The 22,185-nt window shown below is 44.5% G+C and overlaps 2 long non-coding RNA genes across 8 annotated transcripts; one reads left to right on the top strand and one right to left on the bottom strand.

Annotated features, from left to right (window-relative positions):
- On the top strand, positions 1–6,828 carry LOC307019313. 7 transcript variants are annotated; one of them, XR_013802624.1, is made up of 4 exons: positions 3–1,107; positions 1,498–1,558; positions 1,659–2,192; positions 5,754–6,828. It is a non-coding gene; the product is annotated as an uncharacterized lncRNA (long non-coding RNA). The 7 variants fall into 7 exon arrangements; XR_013802627.1 differs by lacking the exon at positions 3–1,107 and having other exon boundaries at positions 1,181–2,192; positions 5,754–6,030; positions 6,159–6,257; positions 6,695–6,828; XR_013802623.1 differs by having other exon boundaries at positions 1–1,107; positions 1,498–2,192.
- Positions 6,243–8,045, bottom strand: LOC307019314. The gene is made up of 2 exons (XR_013802630.1): positions 7,679–8,045; positions 6,243–7,252 (listed from the first exon to the last, which is right to left on the bottom strand). It is a non-coding gene; the product is annotated as an uncharacterized lncRNA (long non-coding RNA).
- Between the last annotated feature and the right edge of the window lie 14,140 nt (positions 8,046–22,185).

Here is a 22,185-nt window from a genome sequence, read left to right as displayed (position 1 = left end):
GACCTGCTGTCTCCGAACTGGAAGTAAACAGAGCTAGCTCAGGCTAAGAAGCTAAGCTAACATGAAATACGTGCATACCAAGTTACTGCTAACAGTGTAGTTCCCCTATATAAACGTTACATTCATAATCAAATGAGAAAATCTGCAAGAGAATTAGCTATGTTTTGTTATTCTTAATGCTTGTCATTCACACGTTAAGAAAAGACGGACTCCACCGCCCGGCCCCGGACCTAACGGAGCCGCAGTGGGCTAGCTCCGGGACGCCGGCTGGAGCTAGCCCCCTGCGGCTCCGTTAGCTCCGGCGGCCACCACTGGGATAATTGGGTCCCCTATTAACATTTGCTCCCGTTTGGCATTACGTCATAGCCATAGACTATAAAAGTCTTACCCAAGGCTGAATCATAAACTAAAATGTATATAGTATAAAGGGTTACGTCCTTAGCTGGCTAATAAGTAACAAGCTAAGCTACCAAGCACACAAACACCTGCGAACGGGACATGTATAATATTATCATTTTAGACTTCTTGGAAGTTCTGTTAGTACATTCAAGCGCACAGCACAACATTTTAATTGTCTGGTATTTGTAACAATATTCCCTAAAAGGCACAATCACCACGAACACGGCTAAAGCTAAAGGGTCAAGTACAGTAACTACAACTAACGTTGTAGCCTCTATGGTTGTAGCCTAGCAGAGTGGATAAGTTGCTGTTAGCTGACAGTGAGGCATGTACATGTCCATCAAAGTCACCGCGCCCTAATTTATGCAAAAGCTTTAAGGCTTAATATTAATTAAACAGATGACTTGAGAAAAAATTCACCTCCCCACCTCACTATACAGAGAATATGGTTTTTTGAACCACGATGTAAACATGTTTAATTCTGCTCTAAAGTTGGCAGGGAAACGGGGGTTCAGGGGGAGTGGCTGTACGGCTGTACCAGCGCCGTATAGACTGAGAGTTACGTCATCTCCGTTCACTCCAATGGACCACTTTTTTACAGCAATGGCGGATCGTGGAGCCTCTCAATCGTTCCCCGGAAGTTAGCGCCAAGGCTAGCAGAGCTGTAGAGTTGCAGCATAATAGACCGTTCGTGACGGACTTTTAAAGGTAAGAAGAAGTTTAAAGATTTATATTGCGGATATTATCAGTACATCTGATTCAAATTAACATGTGTATTAAAGGATGTCAGTGGATCATCCCTAAATTAGTAGATTTAGGGAACGTTTACAGATAACAGATAAAGCTAGGATTCCGGATCAAGTTAGCAACACACGTTGAACAGCCTTTTAATTGTAAATTCCGTTCTCTTAATGTCATTTCGTCCAACGTTGTTGAATTAGAGAAGAGGGTCTTCTAAAAGGGATTGTATGCGGGGGTGGAGGGAGTTAAATATTAGATAAATATAACTTTGGTGCGTGTAAGAGTGAGTGTTTTTAGCAGAGCCATATTGTGTCCTTGTGATTATGTTGATTATTACCTGTCTGTATAATGTTGCAGCTCAGCTGATTTTGGATTGATGGCAAAGGGAGAGGGAATTAAGTGAGAGTGAAAACACAAGGTAAGTTTAATACTACTGTTTTATATAAGTAAGCATACTAAACATGTATTCTATCACTGTATTATATAAGTAATCTTATGAGTAACCTACTGTATGGCAGGTTGAGGGGCAGTGATGTTACAGGTGGAGGAGCAAAACTGCAAGACTGCAAACTCACAAGACAGAGAAATCAAAGTTTGTTCTCCAGAGAAGAGGTTGATTTCACTTCATTTATTTCATATTTTCTAAAGATGTGGAAATGGCAACAAAAAAAAACTTGAGAGCTGCAACCAAGACAACTGTAACAACATGAGTAGAGAGCCACCAAGGTTTTTCAAGTCCATCTCTTACTCCATTTTGCCAACCCAAACTTCCAGGTACATGACGGGACACCTTGCTTGTTTTTGTTGTTTGCGCTCCTCTGGCTGGGTGCTGGCAGGTGGAGGGCAGTGATGTTGGCAGGTGGAGGGGCATTGATGTTAGCTGTTACACACCAGGCTCAAACTTAACACATTGCATCCTTCTTTGCAGTGTCCTTAATCCTGGAAGGGGAATCTGCAATTCCTGCAGAGTTTTGTAACCCGTTGGTCCGCACGCAAAGCGAATTTTGAAAGCCTTCTTAATTGTCTCATTGCTCCATTTCATCCCCTTTGTGGTGAGTCTGCCTAATGCCTTAGGTTGGTCTTTTTAAAAAGTTTTCTTATATTTGTTGTCCCTACCTCTCTGAAGAACCAGCACCTTACCGTGGTAGAGAGGTTTGTGTGCCCTGATGAACCTGGGGGCTGTGTTGTCTGGAACCTTGTGTTCCTGGTAGGGTCTCCCATGGCAAATTGGTCTCAGGCAAGGGGCCAGACTAAGATTGGTTCAAAAGACCTCATGAAAGACGACACACGAAGTGAGGATACCCGGCCCGGAGGAAGCCCGGGGTCCCCTTCTGGAGCCAGGCCCAGAAGGAGGACTCGCCGGCGAGCGTCTGGTGGCCGGGCTTGCCACGGAGCCCGGCCGGGCACAGCCCGAAAAGGCGACGTGGGCAACACCTCCGCTTCTCCGTCCCGCGGGCCCACCACCTACGGGAAACAGCGATGGGGTCGGGTGCGCTGCCAGAAGGGTGGCAGTGAAGGCAGAGGGTCTCGACGGACCAGACCCGGGCGACAGAAGCTGGCTTTGGGGACGTGGAACGTCACCTCTCTGGGGGGGAAGGAGTCGGAGCTTGTGCGGGAGGTGGAGCGTTACCAGTTGGATCTGGTTGGGCTCACCTCTACGCACAGCGTCGGCTCTGGAACCTTACTTCTGGATAGGGGTTGGACTCTATTCTTCTCCGGAGTTGCTCAAGGTGTGAGGCGCCGGGCGGGTGTGGGGATACTCACAAGTCCCCGGTTGGGTGCTTCGTTGTTGGAGTCTACCCCAGTGGACGAGAGGGTTGCCTCCCTACGCCTGCGGGTTATGGGGGGGAAAACTCTGACTGTTGTGTGTGCTTATGCACCCAACAGCAGTTCAGAGTATACGGCCTTCTTGGAGACCCTGGAAAGAGTCCTGTATGGGGCTCCTGAAGGGGACTCTTTAATCTTGCTGGGAGACTTCAACGCACATGTGGGCAATGATGGAGACACTTGGAGGGGAGTGATTGGGAGGAACGGCCCCCCTGATCTGAACCGGAGTGGTGGTTTGTTACTGGACTTCTGTGCTAGTCATGGATTGGCCATAACAAACACCATGTTCGAACATAAGGATGCTCATAAGTGTACGTGGTACCAGAGCACCCTAGGCAGAAGGTCCATGATCGATTTGGTTATCGTATCATCGGACCTGAGGCCGTATGTTTTGGACACTCGGGTAAAGAGAGGGGCGGAGTTGTCAACTGATCACCATCTGGTGGTGAGTTGGGTCGAGTGGCGGGGGAAGCCTCTGGATAGACCTGGTAAGCCCAAACGTGTAGTTCGGGTGAACTGGGAACGTCTGGAGGAGGCCCAAGTTCAGGAGGCCTTCAACTCACACCTCCGGCGGAGCTTTTCGGGCATTCCTGTGGAGGTTGGGGACATTGAACCAGAGTGGTCGGTGTTCAAAGCCTCTATTGCCGAAGCCGCGGCGGGGAGCTGTGGTCTCAAGGTCCTAGGTGCCTCAAGGGGCGGTAACCCTCGAACCTCCTGGTGGACACCGGTGGTCAGGGAAGCCGTCCGACTGAAGAAGGAGGCCTTCAGGGATTTGTTATCTCGGGGGACTCCCGAGGCAGTTGCAAGGTACCGACAGGCCCGAAGGGCAGCAGCCTCAGCCGTGGCCGAGGCAAAGCAGCGGGTGTGGGAGAAGTTCGGAGAAGACATGGAAAAAGACTTTCGGGCGGCACCAAAGTTGTTCTGGAAAACTGTCCGACACCTCAGGAGGGGGAAGCAGGGAACCATCCAAGCTGTGTACAGTAAGGATGGGACGTTGTTGACCTCAACTGATGGAGTGTTAGGGCGTTGGAAGGAGCACTTTGAGGAACTCCTGAACCCGACAACTCCGCCCTCTATGTTAGAGGCAGAGCTGGAGTATGAAGGGGGATCGACACCAATCTCCCGGGGGGAGGTCACTGAGGTCGTCAAACAACTTCACAGTGGCAAAGCCCCGGGGGTGGATGAGATCCGCCCAGAAATGCTGAAGGCTCTGGGTGTTGAGGGACTGTCATGGTTGACACGTCTCATCAACGTTGCGTGGAAGTCGGAAACAGTACCGAAGGAGTGGCAGACCGGAGTGGTGGTTCCCCTTTTCAAAAAGGGGGATCAGAGGGTGTGTGCCAATTACCGAGGCATCACACTACTCAGCCTCCCCGGGAAAGTTTACTCTAAGGTACTCGAAAGGAGGGTCAGGCCGATTGTCGAACCTCAGATTGAGGAGGAACAATGCGGATTCCGTCCTGGTCGTGGAACGACGGATCAGCTTTTTACTCTCGCAAGGATCCTGGAGGGGGCCTGGGAGTATGCTTATCCAGTCTACATGTGTTTTGTAGACTTGGAGAAGGCGTATGACCGGGTTCCCAGGGAGTCACTGTGGGAGGTGCTGCGGGAGTATGGGGTGAGGGGGTCTCTACTCAGGGCCATCCAATCTCTGTACTCCCAAAGCGAGAGCTGTGTCCGTGTCCTCGGCAGTAAGTCGGACCCATTTCAGGTGAGGGTTGGCCTCCGCCAGGGCTGCGCTTTGTCACCAATCCTGTTTGTAATATACATGGATCGGATTTCGAGGCGTAGTCGTGGGGGAGGGGGTCTGCAGTTCGGTGGACTAAGGATTGCACCACTGCTTTTTGCAGATGATGTGGTTCTGATGGCTTCATCGGTCTGCGACCTTCAGCACTCACTGGATCGGTTCGCAACCGAGTGTGAAGCGGCTGGGATGAGGATCAGCACCTCCAAATCTGAGGCCATGGTTCTCAGCAGGAAACCGATGGACTGTCCACTCCAAGTAGGGAATGAGTCCTTACCCCAAGTGAAGGAGTTCAAGTATCTCGGGGTCTTGTTCTCGAGTGAGGGAACAATGGAGCGTGAGATGGGTCGGAGAATCGGAGCAGCGGGAGCGGTACTGCAGTCTCTTTACCGCACCGTTGTGACGAAAAGGGAGCTGAGCCAGAAGGCAAAGCTCTCTGTCTACCGGGCCATTTTCGTTCCTACCCTCACCTATGGTCATGAAGGATGGGTCATGACCGAAAGAACGAGATCGCGGGTACAAGCGGCCGAGATGGGTTTTCTCCGCAGGGTGGCTGGTGTCTCCCTTAGGGATAAGGTGAGAAGTTCGGTCATCCGGGAGGGACTCGGAGTTGAACCGCTCCTCCTTCGCGTCGAAAGGAGCCAGTTGAGGTGGTTCGGGCACCTAGTTAGGATGCCACCTGGGCGCCTCCCTAGGGAGGTGTTCCAGGCACGTCCAGCTGGGAAGAGACCAAGGGGTAGACCTAGAACCAGATGGAGGGATTATATCTCTTCTCTGGCCTGGGAGCGCCTTGGGATCCCCCAGTCAGAGCTGGTTGATGTGGCCAGGGAAAAGAAAGTTTGGGGCTCTCTGCTGGAACTGCTACCTCCGCGACCCGACCACGGATAAGCGGGAGAAGATGGATGGATGGATGGATGTTGTCCCTAATTTTCATTGTTTTCTTGAGAGCTGCATTTTCCTTCCTGATTTTTCTTAGTGCAGACTTTGCTTTTTTGGTGATTCCTTCTTGGCTCTTTAATTTTCTCTTTAATTTTTTTAATAGATCTGTTTGACTGGCTGCTGGTTCCCTCGTATGCTGACTGGCTGCTGGTTCCCTCGTATGCTGGCTGGCTGCTGGTTCCCTCGTATGCTGGCTGGCTGCTGGTTCCTTTGTATGCTGACTGGCTGCTGGTTCCCTCGTATGCTGACTGGCTGCTGGCTGAGTGGGTGGTGTCCACCCTCCCTGTCTCTCCTCACTAGCCATGTCCTCTCTTTCTTCACCCTCACTTTCCTTTCTCTCAGTCTCCTCATCCCTTCTTCCCTCAATCTTTGAGACTAATGTAAGTAGAAGACATGGCACTGTAGATTTTCGAACATTTAAAATATTATACCACTTAAAAATAAGAAATATGACTTTTGTTACTAAGAGTTCATACTTATTATACCTGTGTCACCTTTCACTCTATAGCTGTGATCACGAGCTATGGGCTTTGTAGATACAGGTCCCGGGGTGAATCGTGGTGCAGGGGCCCTTCTCTTTTTGACCACAGGGCGATGCACGAAGATGGTGGGTACAGCCTCTGCTCTCAGCCTAGTCTTGCCCTTTTTTGTCTTGACAAACTAGTCTGCATCAAAATGTGCCTGCGGAGTGACTTGAGGTTACTTCACACACAGAACAACTCAGTTTTGTCTGCCCACATACATATTCCATAGTGGTTGAATACACAGTATTAGGAAACACTTTATACTTACTGGACATGTTATACTCATTACATACTGTATATAAAATATGACCAAGAATGTGAGACAAATTTATAGAAATTCATATCACATCTGTTACTGATGCCATTTGTCATACTTTGTTAAACTCACAAATAATAAAGTTCCATAACTTCAGTTGGGAACAAAGACCACACCTTATCTCCCCAAGGCAATTTCCCATCCAATAGGTGTGCTATATAGGTGTGTATAACCCTTTCTCCTGTCTGTTACTCCCTCTTTCAGCACAAGAACCAGAGGGGGATTCAATGGAGCCTGAATACCTGCACTGAGACCCTCACCCTGCACCCTGAGTGTCAACTCTCAGTGTTTTTCAAGCCTTTTCCTGTTTTTTTGTATTAAACAAAACATTAAGCTTTCCCAATGGTGTGGTTTTCGTTTTGTGAAAAAGTGCAAATGCAGTGTTTGTATATAATTACCTCACATATTTTTTTGCTGTTGGTCGTGAAATTGCTCCTGCTGACTTGAGCAAGCCATTTTTTCCTCTGCTCTGTGTCAGTGGGGAAGCCGTACATTCGTACTCCTTTCTCGGAGCGATTTGAGCATCCCCAGGCAGCACAGCAAACCATGGTGGCGACTAGGAGGCAGCACAGCAAACCAGGACAACACGGAGGAAAAGGCACAGACAAACTGCATGATATGCTATTCAATGTTTATTGAATTCCATGTATTTGCAATGGATGTTCCTAAAACAACACATTTAACATCATCATCATGCTGCTGCTGCTGCTGCTGCTGCTGCTGCTAGTCCTTTGATAGTCACCTGTCGGTCTCCTGTCCTTTCTGAAAGCCATAAAGATGACATTAGTCATTTAGATAACTTGTGTCCTCAATTACCATGGGATTACTGAAACTACCATGAATTTAAGAAAATGGTAGAAATTAATCTAATCTGAATTTTGAAGCATTCCTTTAGATCCCCTCCCTCTAAATATATCAAACATTAGAAAGTGATGTTCCTGACTACCATACAAGTTTAAGAAGATAATATTGGTTTTAAAGAATTCAAAGCTATAAACAGCAACAGGCTCTTTAACCAAGGCACTGTTAGCCTAACATGTAAACTAGTTGTTCACACTAATCCTAATATTATCACTTAATATTAGCAAATTCTATTTTATTTTTTAAAACATATTGATGTAAATACATACACATATCGATTTGTTTTATAAATATTGCAAATCAAAACCTTTATTCACTAATAATTACCAAAAATCGTAGTTCTAACTCCTGTTATCAATGCATTCACATTGCCTGCCATGAACTTCCGGGGAACGATCCTCGTCTGCATGAACCACGTGACGATAACCGTTTTTGGACTTCCGCTGTCGTAACTCTTCTATCTATACGGCGCTGGGCTGTACCTGTAGGATAGAAAAGGGGGAAGTGACGTCTGACTCAGAGGTCGCGCGGCTGTGGAGAAGGACGTGTTGCCCACATTCTGTTACTGAGTTTAGGCTAGTTAGCTAGCAGGTTTATTGTTTTGGGTGCAGTCACTTTTGCCTCCACTTGCTGTTCAAATAAATGTTGAAAGAAAAAGTTGATCTGTTTACAGTTCTGTTTTATATGGGTGTTGAAGAAGAATTGGGACGGATGAAACCCTCTTTAATGGTCACACATGCAGAGCACACAGCACACAGAGTGAAATGTGTTCTCTGCTTTTAACCCATCCTAGTACCAGGAGTCTAGTACTAGGAGCAGTGGGCAGCTATTGTACAGCGCCCGGGGAGCAATGGGAGTGAGGGGGGAAGGGGATGTCTGGTGCCTTGCTCAAGGGCACCACGGCAGGGCAGGAGGTGAACTGGGACCTCTCCAAGTAGAAGTCCACACTCCAAATGTAGGTCTGGTCGGGGATTTGAATCCGCGACCCTACGGCTCACAGTCCAAGCCCCTACTGACTGCCATAGATTCAGTCCCTAATTTTGCTCTCAAAGTGCACCAGATTGATGCATTTAACTTCAACATTTAAAAAAAAATCTTCCCGGGGGAGCTGGCCCCCGGACCCCCCTAGAGGAGGTGAGGTCCACCACCTGCCCACAACCCCTGTTAAATTGTCTCACCCACATTGAGGATGCTTCCTACCGCATGTTTTATTCCATGTGTCAAGTCAGGCAAATTGGGTCAAAATGTTATTGCATCAATGATCTGTTAACATTAAAATCACTAAATATATGCTGTAACTATTTTGCTCTTGGCAACTCAAGGGCTCAGGTAATGTGATTACTATATGAATAATTGTCCAAAATAATAAAAAATGCATAGGATTTTTTGTTAAGTAACATACTTTCGTCGCCGGCCGGCCGATAAATGCCGCGCATTAAGTGGGCCTGTCTGTCAATTAATCCCCGGGCCACTTTTTCCCCCCAGTCCGCCCCTGAATTCCTAATGGAATATATTTTAAATGCTGATGTATTTTAGCCCGAGCTAGCTGTTCCTCCTTGTCTCTGATGTTTGTGCTAAACTATAAGCAGCTGCTGGTGTTAGCTTCATATTTAACAGGATTAGCTTTCTCATCATTGAACACCGTGACTATTCCTGTGAATTGCAGATGTTTACTTGTAATAGATTATTTTTCAGAAAAAACAATGTCTGTTTATTTAGAAGAAGTTTCATGTGAGAAGTATGCACAAAACAGGACCCAACAGTGCGGTTGCAATTCTAGAAACTAGAGTCTGGTGTGATTGCCCAACACAGTCTCGGCATTTCGTGTTATAGTCACGAAATTTATCTATTTATTCATGTTCACCAACACGATTTCGCCATTTTTTTCGTGTCACACAGAACAATTTTAAAAGCGATATAAATAATAACAAATTTTAAGGAAAAACAGATAAAAAATACAGATTTCAGTATTCTGACACAGAACGATTTTAGAAGCAATGTATTTCTATTGGTAGCATGTTTCGTGCCTGCATCAAATAATACAAAATTAGAAGGAAAAAAAGATGACAAAAAATACAGATTTCAGTATTCTGAGGCCCCATTTATTTTCCTCACGGACGGCAAAAAAACTCTGACATTATACAATTTAAAATAAAAGGGATAGGGTTAGGCTTAGGGTAATTAAGACATTTCTTTTAGGAACCACACAGCTTCTGGTATTCCAAGACCCGACCGGACAAAAAGACGTGGTGCACGTACGAAACATACTACCAATAGCAATACATTGCTTTTAAAATCGTTCTGTGTGACACGGGAAAAATGCGAAAATTGTGTTGGTGAACACGAATCAATAGATTAAATTAATTTTGTGACTATAACACGAAATGCCGTGAGACTGGGTGTGCCAGGGTTACTTCAGGTAGGTGGTAACCACAATTGTGTGCATACATCAGAGCTGTGATGGTGGGGTGGGGGGTGTAACACCCTGTCTGGCACACGATTTAACCACAGCTGGCAATGCATGATCTACAGTGTGTAACAAGAATAACAGGCTGTACAATAAAGTAATAGTGGTACAATAAAGCAGCAGATCCTTGTTGGCTCATGGTGACATCAGGATGTTGGCTCTGTGGGTTGTACAGCTCGGCTGAGGTTCATGCATGATAAAGTTTGATTCTGTTTATTCTGTACACAATGATTATGCTCCATATACTGCATCAGTTCTATGTGATCTATTCTGAAATTCATATTTAACTGTCTTAGATGTCTTTATCCCGTAGAAGAGGATTAAAGCCACATATGAACAAAGTATTTAAACTCAGGGTTCGTAATCCAATACATTTCTTAAAATACATTTCTAAAACAACCTTTGATTTTAATGTCAGATTTCTGAAAAAAAAAAGCCGAATGAGCCAAACTTAAGCCGCTCATAAGTTTCTCCAACTCCAGCAGTGTTGCATAGTGTCTAAATAAATAACCCATATCCTACGACTCAGATTTCTAACTTTATTCTCAGAAATCTAACTTATACACATTTTTCCTCATCCTCTTCGGTGTTATTCTGGGGGTCAGTGTGGTGGACAATACTTCTTATCTGTGTCCACGCCCCTGCGCGGCTTCCTTCTTAGCATTCAGATGCCTTTTAGAGCGGGAGCTGTGCAGCCTTATCTGTCCACCCCCAGGAGCACTAATGATAATTCTGCCAAACAATAAATGATGTGCTTTTTTCTAACAGAAAATTAAGATGAAGCTCCATAAATCAGAGGCAAGCGGAGGATCTGAGATCTACAGGAACACAAACTGGCCACATTTTTTTGAAGCAACATTTTTCATGTATTCAATGGATTTTGAGTCCCGGGGGAGGCGCTGTGCTTTGGACTGCACCCAATGTAAAAAACAACCATTATTAGTGGACATTGATGAAAAATCATTGCTATCTCCTCCCATAGCTCTCAAAATCACCAAGGTGCAGCTCACTGATTGGGACCTTTCCCTCATTCAAACTGAAACTTCATACGAGGGTCTGGGAGTGGGTCTCCTAGTTACGTCTTTTATGACAACCCAAGCCAGAGACATTTCCGACACTTCTGGTCATGGGTTATTGAGCACTCCCCACCCCGTCCTAAGGTCCTGCTCAGTGTCATGTGTTGACCCTCCGTGTCCAAACCAGTTCTCTGGTCCAAACTGTGGACACTTCCTGTAACAAGTGGCAGGATGACAACGAGGGTGGACAAACCTGCTGGAGACACATTTCTGTCCCACACTAGTGCAAAGGGAGGAGTTTGGGGGCTGATACCCCAAAAAGTTTTTCCTACATACATACGTATAATAACTAATTGAGGCTTGCCAACAACATTGTCTTTGACCCCAACCTGTTGGCTCTGTAGGTGAACTGCAGGGGGTCCAGGAGGGGGTCTGTGATTGTTTTCATGTGGGACAAGACAAGGCGCTCAAAAGACTTCATGACCACAGAGGTCAGGGCGACGGGTCTGTAGTCATCAAGTTCTTTAATCCTTTTTTTCTCAGGGATGGGGATGACGGTGGAGGTTTTGAAGCATGATCAGCTGATCAGCACAGTGCTTCAGGGTGAGATGTTGTCCGGGCCAGCAGCTTTTTCGCAACTTGAGTTTCTTAGACTCCGTCCACACAGAGACGAAACGGGTTGTATCCAATCCAGAAGAGGATGTAAAGTCACCAAGCCTAACAGAGAATGATCTCTGGGACAAATAGGACCTGAACCCTCTAAGGCAGTGCCCCTGATACCCACAGTGCTCTAGACGAGAGATAAGAATGGTATAATGGCAATTTCAATGTTCCAATGTCCTATATCCTTTTGCCATTACTTCACAGGAGGGTTGGAGAGTGATCCAGACGCAGACACAAACAGATGCAATTCTGGTCCTTTGATACAGTTTATAATTATGTTTTATTTAGCGTTTACATACCAAGGTTTAATTGCAGTCAATAATTGTGGTTAACATCTGCCGGGCTGGTGAAATCGGTATGCTCTTTCCTCCTGTGTTCCCGTCCTTTCCTGTCACCTATGACCCCTTTTATATACCCGGTGCCGCTAAACCCCAACACCAAGTGTTCAAAATAGTATTGCACTATACATATAAATAAAGTAAACTGAGACACCAACAACACCCATAAATGGCTCCTACAAATGGAGTGGTCAATCGAATCGAAGGCAGCTATGAGGTCTAAGAGCATAAGAATAGCAGACTCAGTACTGTGAAGCGCTTTAAAACCGGACTGAAAAATATCAAAGATATTGTGTGCATGTATAAAAGACTGCAGCTGTAAGAGTACGCTTTTCTCCAATATGTTTTGAAATAAAAGGAAGCTTCGAGATGGTTCTGTAATTAAAGAAGACAGAAGTGTCCAGACATTTGTTTTTATCGGGGGTGCCGCAACCGCTTGTTTAAAATAAACTGGCACAGAACCGGACTCTAGGCTGCTATTTATAATTGTATTGACATTAGACATATCTATTTAAAAAGTCGAGGAGGGACTGGGTCTGTGGGACAAGATGAGGGTTTTAATTTAGCAACAATGTCACTAAGAGATGACAACGACACAGGTCCAAACTGCTGGAAAACAGCAGTGCATGTGATGTCAATAGAGGGGTCAAAAGAGGGTGGTGAGATACAGGCTCTAATAGTGGAGATCTATCGTCCGCCTGAGATCCCCTCCATGGATTCTGCTTTGGAGATCCCCTCCATGGATTCCGGGGTGTTAGTCTCTCCTGTCTCCCTCCTTGTTGGTCACGGTCAGTGTTGTGTGTTTGTGCAACCTGTGTTTTTCATGCCATGTTTGTGTTTTTTCAGCTTTTAAATAAAGCTTGCTTTTGTTTATAACCTTTACCTTTTTGTAGCCTGCGTTTGGGTCCCACCTTTTTCCATGATTCCTAACAACAACATCAAGAAAAGCTTTAGCTAGTGGCTTGCAACAGACATGCACGTTAAAATCCCTGACAATTAAAACGCTGTCATAGTTTGTCACGATACCGGCCAATAGTTCAGAGAACTCCTTTATCCTCTACAGTTCTCTATCGTATAGACGGGTCGTCCACACAAGGCCGACACGGAAATGCGGCAAACGATAATTATAAAGGCTCCCAAGGTGGGCAGATCTGCGGACGAAACGCTCTGCGGGGCCAAACGGCTCCGTGTATACGCCCTATACGATCATTTCCTGATAACAATGACGCCATAGCCCCGCCTCTCCCCACCTCTGCTGCTCACCCCCGCGTCACCGCTGATGTTTTGCCAACAACAATGGCGGATCACAGGGTTGCGTTCGTGCTCCAGACGCTACTGACCATGCTAGATGAAAATCTACAGCTCCTCTACCACCACCATCAGCAACAAGTGGACATGGAGAACTACATGAACTACATATTGCTAAATCCACCGCAGAGAATAAACAGAAGGGCAACCAGGCAACCATGGCAACCATGCTCGGGGGGATCTTATTCGCTGCTTTTGGTGTATTTTGTGGCGGAAGTACAGCGCCACTTACAGGCCCGGCATATGTACTACAGCGTCTCCAGCGGTTGTGGACGGACACGTTTCTTGAGCCGATTCCGTGTGGACGGAAGACTTTTTTGATATCAAATTCGGTTCATTTTCGTCTCCGTGTAGACGGGGTCTTAAACAGTCTGTTGACATCTCTCTTGTTGACAGATAGAGTCCTTGATGTGTCGGGGAGAAGGGCTCCTCTGTGAAGGCCAGTAGTGGGGGGTAGCAGGTCCCTGATGTGCTGGGGGGTTTAGAGACAGGAGCTGTTGGTGGTTTTATGTGTCATATTAGGACAGTCCCATTCATTTCATGGATTGTGGGGTCTTGGGGAGGGAGGCGTGTGGCGCAGTGGATAGAGCCTTGGTGTTGGGATCAGGGGGTCACAGGTTCAAACCCCACTGCAGTCAGCATGTCGTTGTGTCCCTGGGCAAGATACTTCACCCCAAAATTGCTCTTGTGGGGATGGCCCACAGTATTGAGTATGTACGTCGCTTTGGATAAAAGCGTCTAACAAGTAACATGCAATGTAATGTCTTGTAGTCTGTGATCTGTTTGAGTCCCGTCCAGTCATGCAGAGTTTTAGCTGATACCTGGTGTTGTAGTTTCTCAGAGTACAGTGGTTTAGCATCTCTCACCGCGTTGCTAAGGGACTGTGCCCACATAGCACCTTTTATCTGAGCGCCAGCATCTTTTCATAAGAAAAAGGCTCTATGTGGACACAAGCCCTAAAGTTTAACCTGTACTTGGACTCTTTAAAACGTGCCTTATCACCACTCCTGGATGCCTTTATCTTTTGCACCCTGAGCTGTCTCAGTTTGGTTGTGAACCAGGGCTTGTTGTTGTTGTAGATCACACTGATGCATGTTGGAATATAGCTGTCCTCACAGAAGCTGATGTAGGAAGGCACAGCCTCTGTGTAACAGTTGTGAAAACATCAGTCTGTGCTGTCCAAGCACGCCTGAAGGTCCTCCATTGTTTCAATGCTCCACTTTTTAGATGTCACAGTAGAGGAGCAAGATACAATCCTCCTGAGACCCAGAAAGAAAAAGGTTTCAAATTTATTTTTATTTTTATAGATCACACAAGTCTTTAGGGTGTTATTAACATAATGGCTAACAAAAAATAAAAATAAATTTTTTAAATTTTGTTTTATTGTGTGTCCTCTGTAGAGGACATCAGATGCCTGTACTACGAAGCCGGATTTTCGCTTAGCGAGCTAACTCCAGGGAAAACTCTGGGTTTCCGGTCCTATGACGCTGGTTCACTTCTTAGTGGGCTAGATCTCCATGGTAACTTATGCTGAACGGCTAGCCTGGGGGGTATACTACGAAGCAGGATTTTCGTTTAGCAAGATAACTTCTGGGATTTCCGGTACTACGAAGAAGCTGGTTCACTTTTTAGTGGGCTAGATCTCCATGGTGACTTATCCTGGAACCTAGTCTTTGCTCCGAAGCAGGATAGGTTCCAGGATAAGAGATCAACTCAGCGAAAGCACCACGCCTCCTGACCAATCAGAGCTCAGTGTGCGGAGGAAATACAGTTTAAACTGCCATTGCAGGAAAGACTGTCGACCAAAATCAACGACTGTGTGAACGCGAAAATTAATAGAACATCACCTCCCATCTTCAGAGCAATCTGACTATTATAACTATTATATTATTATGTTAAGAAAGCTTAATTAAATATCGGCCACAACATAAGTAACTGGATCAAAGTAACATTACGTTGCCTACAGTCCGAGGCACTGTGAGTGCAGACGTCGATGTGTCCCATTATCATTCATATCACATCATAATGTATCATATATTCCTTATCTGAGTCAGCTGAGCCGTATCTGGCCGTGAAACACTCACAGTGTCACATAGGCTACTGTATGCAGAAATATTATTTTAAGCAACACATTAAGTTGACGAAACACTTGAGTCAAATGTAATTAAAGTCAGATCCACTCGTGTCTTGGACGGGGCAGTGATATCATAAACCTGTTAATGTACGCATTCTGTAATTCCCACGAAGCACAGGCAGACACAAGTGGCTTTCTCATTACGGGTTTATTCCTCCGAATCCACCGTGAAAACTACACAAACAAACTGTTTAAATGACAAACATAGTTTCGTGTTAGACACACAATAACATGCACAGCATGCAAGATAACTAGCAAGGTAATAAACATAAAAGTAATACAAACACAACAACATACCTCGTTGGGCTGCATGCTCTGTAAACAGAGGGAAGTATTCTTCAGTTCTCTTCACAACTTATACAGTATGTTTAAGAAAGAATACAAAACTAATGGAGCTGTAAGTATCCGTGCATCTTACTCTGAGGATGCTTCTCATGTTCTCGCTCTCTAACTCACGCGAGAACAGCATAACGAGACGTGAGCTCGAACTTCAAAATAAAAGACGAAATATTGCACGCATGAAACATTACAACAATAATAATTAGTACACTTAGAAAATACACATTACAGTTAAATTATGAACATGTAAAGGCTGCACTTACACTCCCACCAAATCACACATTACTCGTGAGATTTCACACAAAAGATTGTTTGTACAAAGTACACGCTTTACCCTTTGAAATATACATTACCTGTAGATAACAACTTAACATGGAATCTCAGGCAACACATTAAACACAGTATTCTGCCTCAAGCAGAGTAACAACCTTGTGTACAGGTCTTTCAAGGAACACAGTTCTAATTGTGGGTTTCCCCCTTTTTGTCAAATGTGGTTTGGCTAACCAGTAATTTAAGTTTTCTGACCCTACTATCTGACCCTGGAAAGACTTCTGTGATTTTTGAGTCTTCTTTCAAGACAATTTAGGCGGTGTACTGCGCACGACTTGTTGTCAGGTAACTTTGGTCTTTCGCCTTTGAATGGTTGTACATTCATTGGTTTTTTGTTTCACACCTTGGTGTTCTTTGGCATGTCGCGTCAGTCTTGTAACTGCTCTTGACCAATCAGAACATTTCTGAAAGTGATCCAATAATGACCCGTCTTCCTTGCAAATTTCAGGATCATCCTCATTGATTTCTCCCACCTTACATTCTCTTACAGGTAGGTCCTTTTGCCAAAGAAACTTTGGTCCTGTGAACCAGTTTGAAGTCTTCAGTCGCTCTGCAGTTAAACCTCGAGAGGCATGATCTGCTGGATTGTCTTTAACTTTGGTTTGGCTCACATAGTGTACTTCAGTTTTGAGACTGAGAGAAGGTTCTACACCTGGTGTCACTTGTCTTATTACTATGCGATGGCTAACGCCAATGGTGTCTCCATAATCCAGACAAGGATTCATGTTTCCAACAATATTCCATCCAAGGTCTGTTCGTTGTGCATAAGGTTGATTTTCTTTGCCAGACACAACTTCTCTTGGAAGTAAAGCTTGTGAGCAGTTGTACCCTATGAGCAGACCCACTTCACAGTCTTGCAGAGGTGCAATCTCTCCTTGGAGGTGCTCTAGATGAGACCAAGCTTTTGCAGTTTCATCTGTTGGTATGTGAGTTCTGTTGGCTGGAATGAAGTCACGTGTATAGACTGGTGGTAAGGGAATCTTTTTACCGGAGTAAAAGCCTCGGACTTGTAGATTGTTCACTCTTTGAGCGCTTATAACTGTGGTTCTTGAGGTCATAGTAGATAGCTTGAGCTTGACTTGTTGTTTACTTGCTTCCAAAGCCTCAGCTACTTCACTTAGCACAAATGTTGTGTCACTTTGAGAATCCAACAGAGCGTATACAAGGATTTCTTCTGCTGGTTGACATGTGGATGAAAGCCAGACTGGAATTATAGCAGCTGTTTGTGTATTACCTTCACCAAGTATTACTCTGTTAAAAAAATAGCCGCTGTGGTTCTTTCTTCTTGTTGTGTTGGTTGAGGTCTTTCTTTGTATCTTTATTTATTTGTACACTCTTCATGCAGACAGGTAGGATGTTGCTTCTTGCACACTTCACATACACTCCTACTGTGGCAGCTCCTTGACTGATGGCCAGTCTTGAGACATCCAAAGCATAGCTTCTGAGCTTGAATGTACTTAATTCTGTCTGGAACAGCTTGCTCCATGAACTTCCTGCAATTGTGCAAGGAATGCCAATTCTTCTTACAGAAAATACATGTTAAGACGGTGTTTTCGTCTGAACTTGTGGTCAGTGTCTTTGCTGCAAAGCTTTGTTGTCTTTGAGATTTGGTATTTTCAGCTTCAACTTGCTTCAGTGATTGCAATGATGTGACAGGGTTACAGACAATCTTTGCTTCTCTTGTCAAAAACTTTACAAATTGGCTGAAGGAGGGAAATTGTTTACTGTCTTCTTGGACTTCAGTAACCTTCCGATTCCAGCTTGCAGTTAGCCAATCTGGTAACTTTGAAAGTATTTGCCTGTTTTCATTACAGTCATTCAAGATTTCTAATGCCTTGATGTGGACCATGGCAGCCTCGCAACTACGGAGAAAGTCTGCAAAATCTCTGAGCTCAAAGCTGTCCTTAGATCCTATCTTGGGCCACGATTGAAGCTTGTCTCTATAGGCTTTTGCAATTGTAAATGGATTCCCATATCTCTCCTCCAAAATCTCCCATGCTGCAACATAGGCAGATTTGGTTCCGAGCAGGAAATAACCATCAAGTGCTTTCTTAGCTTGTCCACTAACATATCTCCTTAAGTAGTATATATTTTCTTTGTCTTGGATGTTCTTCTGGTCAATCAGTATTTCAAATGAAAGTTTCCAGTCATTGTATTTCAATGCATCCCCACTGAATACTGAAGGTTCAGGAACTGGAATTCTGTTGGCAGTTAAGGCACCAGCTAGCACCTTAACAAGCTCTGCTGTACTTTCACTTGAGGAAGTAGTGACAACCTGTCGTTGAGGACTTGTGGGAGCAGGCACTGGGTTACTTACCAGATCCCTCTCTAGCACGTCTTTCCATTCTTCTTTAATGGACTCTTCTTGGTCATACACTTGCATTCTTGCTCGTGCTGCATTGAAACCTTTTACTGCTTCCAAATGCTGTATTTTTCTCCGTTTGTCATCCAGAGTCTGTTGTAGAGCTACATGCTCTTCTTCTAGACAAGCTTTAATTATAGCTTCCTCTTCCTCTCTTTCTGAACGATGTCTTAACTCTTCTGATTCTCTTTCTAAACGACGTCTTAACTCTTCTGCTTCTCTTTCTAAACAACGCCTCATGGCTGCAGTCTCTTGATCAGCAATCTTTCTTTTAGCTTCTGCTTCCAGGCGCTGAATCTCCAAATGTTCTCTTTCTTGTTCTTGTAACACTTTCAAAACAGCTTGGCTTGCAGCAGCCTCAGAAGCAGCTTCTTGTCGTTTCACAGAAGACTGGTTAGATTACTTGGAGTTGCTTTTAGAAGAAGAAGTGTAGGTGCTTGAGTTAAAGAGAGAACCTGCTTCAGGCCAATCTTTCTTTTCTCCTTCTGGAACCTTTCCATCCAGGAGACTTGAGGCTCTGATGATGAAAAACGTAGAAATCTCTGCACACAGATCCACTCTTCGAAGTGTGTCCTGGTCTGGAGTTGAGATTGTACGCAGATCCTCATAAACATGTCGGACATCTTCTGACAAACTTGTGACATCATGAATTATGTCATTAAGCGAATCTTCAGATAAAGTCTCTGTTGTTTGAGATAATGGCCGCTTAGCTGTTTTCACTTGTGTTCTCCATTTCTCATAATTGTAGTTGAACTTTTTTAGGAGCGTTTTCATTTGTTCTTCTTGCATTTCTCTACGCTTTTTTTGTTCTTTGACCTCTTCTTAGCTGCTGTGCTTCAGTGTTATCCACAGCTTCGTCTTGGGACTCTGCACTTTCCCTAACCTGACTTGTAGGCTCACTAAACTTAGACATTAGTAATCACTACTTTAAAGTGACTCACTTTTATAAAACAGCAAAATGCAGTTAAACCTTTTAATGAACTTTCAACACTTATTCAAATGTAAGTGTGACTTAAATGTACCCTATAAGACTTCAATAGAGGTAGAAATGCACTTAAAATTGAAAATGTGCAAAAAACAGCTTAATTGAACTTTACACCTTTCAAAAATATACTCAAAAATAAGACTTCAGAACTTCAATGAAATAACTTTCACTTATTATTCCCAAAAACACACTTTGAATTAGAAATTGGAAATAAAAACACTTATTTTCCATTTAACTTTACGCCTTAATTAACAAGCCTTAATAAAATGACATGAGCAAATAAGTCAAAATGCTAACCACACACACTACTATAGTTGGCCCTCACAGTAATAACGGTTTAGCAAACCTTTACAGAAGCCCTCTACTCAGATCACTCTTGATTTCTTAGTGTCCAAGTTCTTTCTGTGTGTGCATGCGTAGTTTCTCCTCCTCCGGCGGTCATTTGAAGACAGCCTCGTGCTCAGTCCGTGATCCTCTGAAGTTGCCGCTTCGTCAATTAAGACACACTCGCGTCGATGGACAGTCAAGTTTTCACTGTAATTCCCTCGAAGCACAGGCAGACACAAGTGGCTTTCTCATTACGGGTTTATTCCTCTGAATCTACCGTGAAAACTACACAAACAAACAGTATAAATGACAAACATAGTTTCGTGTCAGACACACAATCACATTTACAGCATGCGAGATAACTAGCAAGGTAATAAACATAAAAGTAATACAAACACAACAACATACCTCGTTGGGCTGCATGCTCTGTAAACAGAGGGAAGTATTCTTCAGTTCTCTTCACAACTTATATGTTTAATAAAGAATACAAAACTAACGGAGCTGCAAGTATCCGTGCATCTTACTCTGAGGATGCTTCTCATGTTCTCGCTCTCTAACTCGTGCGAGAACAGCATAACGAGACGTGAGCTTGAACTTCAAAATAAAAGACGAAATATTGCACGCATGAAACATTACAACAATAATAATTAGTACACTTAGAAAATACACATTACAGTTAAATTATGAACATGTAAAGGCTGCACTTACACATTCCAACACTTTTTCTTTTACCAGCTGTATTCACCTTGCAGGTGCAGCTATGTGGCTTTTATCCTGGATAAAGTGTTTAAGTCATGGATGTTTAAAGTTTAACTTCTTCATATTTGACTAATATTATAGTTGACTTTTCATTCAGTATGACGCTGCGCTCTCAGTACGCTTCTCCATGTTTGTGATTGGTCGAATGCTCCAGATACCACCCCTTTTATGTGAACGCGTACCTACCTAGATAGGACACGGCTGGCTTGAGCGAACGAGTTGATAACCAGCGTCGTAGGACAGTTTAGCTGTGTTTTGGATTAAGTCAACCGGATAACTCAAAACATATCCAGGATAGGTTGAACTAGATTCGTAGTATACCCCCCTGGTCTGGAGCAGGTTAGGTTGCAGGCTGATACCTCATTCACACCAACGCAATTCCGGTTCAAGCTCCGTGCTAGAGCTTTTCAGGTTCAGAACCGGTTCTTCGTTTTAGCTCCGGCTCTTTTCACACTGCCCAGAGTCCGACTGGTCCTGCGTCATTGCGTCATCGTTTGCGTCATGACGTAACCGTTTGCTTGCCTGCTTCATAAACCGCTCGGAAATCCCTCACAGCTGACACCGACAACAACAACAATGGCCGATTGTGCTCCAGCTTCCTCTGTACCTCTTCGGAAGACCAGATTCCCAGTAGGTAGCTGGTCTCTTCAGTGGACCGCTGCTGCTTGTTAAGTTTCTCCATCGTTGTGTACAAACTGGATAAAACACCGGATTTTTGTTGTTGTTCAGTAGTTGATCCCGCCCCTGTCCCCGCCTTGATGTAAGCGTGACGTATGTGGTGCTTTTGCTCTGGCCAGACAATTTTTTGGTGCTCGAAATGAACCGGATTCCGGAGCTAAGAGGCTGCTCCGCTGCGGTGTGAAGAGGAAAACCCAGTGCTTTTCAAGCTCCAGCTCCGAACCGGCCCTGAGACACCGTTGGTGTGAATGAGGTATGAGAGATCAACTCAGTGAAAGCACCGCCTGCTGACCATTCAGAGCTCAGTGTGCGGAGTTTAAAGCTATCAAGTCATATTACAGGATAAAGGAAATACAGTTTAGACTGCCGTTGCAGGAAAGACGGCCGGCAAAAATCAACGACTGTGTGAACGTGAAAATTAATAGAATATAACCTCCCATCTTCAGAGCAATCTGACTATTATAACATCAGCGTTAAGCTTACTTAAATATCTGCCACAACATAAGTAACCGGATCAAAGTAACATTACGTACAGTCCGCAGCACTGTGGGTGCAGACGTCGATGTGTCCCATTATCATTCATATCACATCACATCATAATGTATCATATATTTCCTTCTCTGAGTCAGCTTCTTGAGCCGTATCTGGCCGTGCAACACTCACAGCGTCACATGCTGTTAGCAGAAGTATTATTTTAAGCAACACATTAAGTAGATAAAACACTCGAGTCAAATTTAATTAAAGTCAGATCGTGTCTTAGACGGGGCAGTGATATCATAAACCTGTTAATGTACGCATTCAAACACTTTTTCTGTTACCAGCTGTATTCACCTTGCAGGTGCAACTATGTGGCTTTTATCCTGGATAAAGTGTTTAAGTCATGGATGTTTAAAGTTTAACGTCTTCATATTTGTATAATAATAGTTCTTTTCACTCAGGATGTATGACGCGCTGCGCTGTCAGTACGCTTGTCCATGTTTGTGATTGGTTGAATACTCCAAATACCCCCCCTTTTATGTGAACGCGCACCTAACTAGATCAACCCTGTATCACGGCAAGACGTGAACATGTGACGATTTACCATGCTGGGAGACGTGAAGATGTCACGATTTCGTCCCTTCAAATGTG

The sequence above is a fragment of the Notothenia rossii genome (genome assembly GCF_949606895.1).
Source record: "Notothenia rossii genome assembly, chromosome: 9".
In the NCBI taxonomy this organism is placed as follows: Eukaryota; Metazoa; Chordata; class Actinopteri; order Perciformes; family Nototheniidae; genus Notothenia; species Notothenia rossii.
This window is presented reverse-complemented; position numbering and strand designations above follow the sequence as displayed.